Raw genomic sequence first — 4,729 nt, forward strand, 5'->3', positions numbered from 1 at the left:
TTTAGGAGCAGAGGTCGATTTAAAGACGAACAGCTTCTGGGAGGAAGGATCTACGCTAACTCTCCTTTTGAGCATCTAGGATGCAGCAGCCGGTCACTGAAGGAGCATTCCCACTCTGCAACAGCTTCATGCATGGAGTAGAAGAAACTGTCCAACAGTGATGTTATTATTGTCAGTCTGACTGCCACCACCTTCACTGGGTCCAGGGGCACCATAAAAAAATATTTTGTATTTAGACCCCTTTACTCTGATAAACCTACATTTAAAAAACATTGTAAGCAGCTGTTTATAGAAGTCATCTAATCCAGAGTCCAGCAGTACACATTCAGCGGTTCTGTGAGACCTAGGTTAGTTAGAGAACATGGAACCAGACCGGTCAAGGCAAGGCAAGGCAAGGCAAATTTATTTATATAGCACAATTCAGTACAAAGACAATGCAAAGTGCTTTACATGATTAAAATATAGCAAAATAAAACAGAATAAGAGCAAGTAGGAATAAAATATAGATAGAAAATAGAACAAAAAAGTGGTGATTCAGTTAACTAGGACAGTTGAAGGCAATTTTAAACAAATGTGTTTTTAATCTTGATTTAAAAGAACTCAGGCTTTCAGCACTTTTACAGTTTTCTGGAAGTTTGTTCCAGATAATTGGAGCATAGGAACTAAATGCTGCTTCTCCATGTTTGGTTCTGGTTCTAGGTATGCAGAGTTGGCTGGAGCCAGAAGACCTGAGTGGTCTGGAGGGTTGATACACTGATAACAAGTCTGTGATGTATTTAGGAGCTAAGCCATTTAAGGATTTATAGACTAACAGAAGTATTTTAAAGTCTATTCTCTGAGATACAGGGAGCCAGTGTAAGGACTTTAGAACTGGGGTTATGTGCTCTACTTTCTTAGTCTTAGTGAGGACGCGGGCAGCAGCGTTCTGGATCAGCTGTAGCTGTCTGATCCACTTTTTAGGAAGACCTGTGAAAACACCGTTGCAGTAATCAATTCGACTAAAAATAAACGCATGGATTAGTTTTTCTAGATCCTGCTGAGACATTAGTCCTTTAATCCTGGAAATGTTCTTCAGGTGATAGAAAGCCAACCTTGTAACTGTCTTTAGATGCTTTTGAAGGTTCAGGTCTGAGTCCATCACTACACCCAGGTTTCGGGCCTGATTAGTGGTTTTTAGCTGAAGCGACTGAAGCTGTGTGCTAACTTTTGATCTTTCCTCTATTGGTCCAAATATTATTACTTCAGTTTTGTTTTTATTCAATTGGAGAAAATTTTGGCACATCCACGTATTGATTTCTTCTAGGCATTTACTCAGTGCCTGAATTGGTTCATAGTCACCTGGTGACATGGTGATGTAGAGCTGTGTGTCATCTGCATAGTTATGGTAGCTGATGTTGTTATTTTTTATTATCTGGGCTAGAGGGAGCATGTAGATATTGAAAAGGAGGGGACCCAGAATGGACCCTTGGGGAACCCCAAATGGGATTTTTGTCATCTCTGATGTAAAGTTACCTACTGATACAAAAAAGTCCCTGTCCTTTAAGTAGGATTTAAACCAGTGGAGAGCTGTACCAGAGAGGCCGACCCAGTTCTCCAGGCGTTCTAACAGAATGGAGTGATCAACAGTATCAAATGCTGCACTAAGGTCCAATAGAACCAGCACGGTGGTTCTTCCACAGTCTGTATTTATGTGGATGTCATTAAACACCTTGATAAGGGTGGTCTCTGTACTGTGGTGAACGCGGAAACCAGACTGGAAAACGTCAAATCGGCTGGTCGTTGTTAAGAAGGTGTTTAATTGTTGAAATACAGCTTTTTCAATAATCTTACTGATAAAGGGGAGGTTTGAGATGGGCCTGTAGTTCTGGAGTAGAAGTTTGTCTAAATTATTCTTTTTCAGCAGTGGTTTGATAATTGCTGTTTTTAGGGACTGGGGGAAAACACCTGACAGGAGGGACGTGTTTATTATCTGAGTCAAATCAGACGCTATGACAGGTAAAACTTTTTTAAAGAAAGCTGTGGGGAGAACATCAAGACAGCATGAAGAGGAACTTAGCTGCTGAATGATCTGCTCTAAGCTTTTGTAGTTTATTTGGCTGAATTGGGACATTTTGTCAGGATAAGTTCCAGCTGAGTACCGCTTTGGTTCTGGAGCTGGTGTGGAAGTACAAACTGATCCTCTAATTTTTAGGATTTTCTCAGTAAAGAAGTTAGCAAATTCATTGCAGGCCCTGGTGGAGTGGAGTTCTGAAGCCACGGACACAGGAGGATTTGTTAACCTGTCGACTGTGGCAAATAAGACACGAGCGTTATTAATGTTTTTCTTAATGATCTCAGAGAAGAAAGATTCTCTTGCATTTTTCAGTTGTAAGTTATATCTGTAAAGTCTCTCTTTATAGATGTCATAGTGAACCTGGAGTCTATTTTTTCTCCACCTGCGTTCAGCTTTGCGACATTCCCTTTTTTCACTTCTAACTGATGGAGCATTTCTCCAAGGAGATTTTTTCTTCCCGTAAAAAACCTTCACTTTAACTGGAGCAATGCAGTCAATGATGTCTGAGACTTTAGACTGAAAGTTATCTACTAGCTCATCTACTGAGTTGCAGCCCAAGGTTGAAGTAGCAAAGTAAGCTTGAATAAAATTTTCTGTGGCATTGTCCTTAAAGGTGCGTTTTCTTACGATGTCCCTTTGGCTAAATGAGTCACTGGAAATGATACATTCAAAGGTAACGGAGAAGTGATCGGATAAGGCAACATCAGTTACATTGACCTGTGAAATGTTTAGACCTTTAGTGATGATTAAGTCTAAAATATGCCCCTGCTTGTGTGTTGGCTGTTTAACATGCTGAGTTAAAGCAAAGTTTCTAAGTGTGTCACACAGTTCTTTTGCACTTCTGTCTTCAGGGTTGTCAACGTGAAAGTTGAAGTCTCCAACAATAATTAAAAAGTCATAATCAACACATATCACAGACAAGAGGTCACTGAAATCATTAAAAAAGTTTGATGTGGACTTAGGAGGCCTGTAAACATTCAGAAACATAGTTCGTACCGGGCTCTTTACCTGGAGAGCCAAATGTTCAAAAGAGTCAAATTTTCCCAAAAACACCTTTTTACACTTTAGTGAATCATTAAACAATGTTGCCACTCCTCCACCTTTCCTTTGCTGTCTGCTCTCACAAAGAAAATTGTAGTTTGGAGGAGTCGACTCCAGCAGAATGGCTGCTTCATTAGATTCATGTAACCATGTTTCTGTTAAAAACATAACATCAAGATTATTGTCAATAATGAAGTCATTAATTAGAAGGGATTTTCCTGACAGAGATCTAATGTTTAATAAACCCAGTTTATATGATTTGGTGGTTGATGGTGTCTTTGTGGCAGGTTGCATCTGACAGTTTATGACTTTTAAGTACGACTGATTATTCCTGTGTGTTTTCCTTTTGCTTTTCTTATTTCTGCCACGTATCATAACAGATATTCCATGTTCTCCGTCAGGAGGCCCAGGCTTATGCTGGTGGCGGTCTTGACTGATAAACGTACAGCCAGGGATAGGTCAGGGATAATATTTTGGAGGAATTTAAGGCAGTGTTAGATTGGAGCTCTAAAGTTTACTAATCTTGCACTGTTTTGGAGAAAGGTTGTAAGATGAAAGAAAAGCCATGTAGGCGACCCAGCAAACATTGAGGAAGGGGCTCTGGACAGGTGAGACAAAAGCTAAACTTTGTGATCGACATGAAAAATGCCACGTGAGTTGGAAAACCAGCACTGCCCATCACCCAGAATGCACCATCGAGGCAGCATCATGCTGTGCAATTTTTTTTTTCTCCAAAACACGTGAGAATACTGAGGTGGCTCTCCTTCCAGCTGTACAGTCACTCTGAACTACCAGCCATTGCTACAATGGTTGGACTTAGATCAACGCATATGCATGTGTTAGAATGATCCAATTAAAGTCCAGACTTAAATCCAGTCGAGCGTCGATGGAGCTTTACCAACTATCCTCGCTTCAAACGTAACTGCGGCTTCCTCTCTCACGTGTCTTATGTTTCATTTGGTCATCAAAGGAAAGACAAGACAGGTTGCTGAACAGCTGCACTCGTACTGAGATTAAAATAGACACAGGTGGACTTCATTTACAAATGAATTGCCTTCTGAAGGTTTTTATATGAGCACATCAGAGTAGAAGGAGCTGAATACAGATGCATGCAGGACTTTTAAGAGGTGTTTTTTTTTTTTGGAAAAAGTTTAAAATGCATGTGCCATTTCCCTCCACTTCACAATTATTCAGTTTTATGTTGGTCTTTCTCATTAAATCACAATAAAATAATTTATTGTTTGTGGTTGTAGGCTGACAAAATAGAAAGCTTCAAGGAGTGTGAAAACTTTAGCAAGGCACTGTATGCTGATCCTGTATATTTCTCAGTATGTATTTCCTACTTCTAAAAGATCTGACTTTCAGATACTGTACGCACTGTAAATATATCATATACACATATATGATACAATATATCACACATCATATATTGTAGATAGCTTCTTGAAGCACAGATTTGGTCCTCTGTGCTCCACTTTGTCCATATTTCTGATATTCTAAGCAAATTCTGCTCAATATAATGGGATATTTTAGTCAAAACAAAGCCAACCACGGTAGGAAAAAAATTGTACAAAGCTTTAAGAAACCTTGATAAAGAATATGGCTAAAGATTAAAACAGGTCCGACTTGTTAACA

This window comes from Fundulus heteroclitus, chromosome 23 (genome assembly GCF_011125445.2).
Source record: "Fundulus heteroclitus isolate FHET01 chromosome 23, MU-UCD_Fhet_4.1, whole genome shotgun sequence".
NCBI lineage: Eukaryota > Metazoa > Chordata > Actinopteri > Cyprinodontiformes > Fundulidae > Fundulus > Fundulus heteroclitus.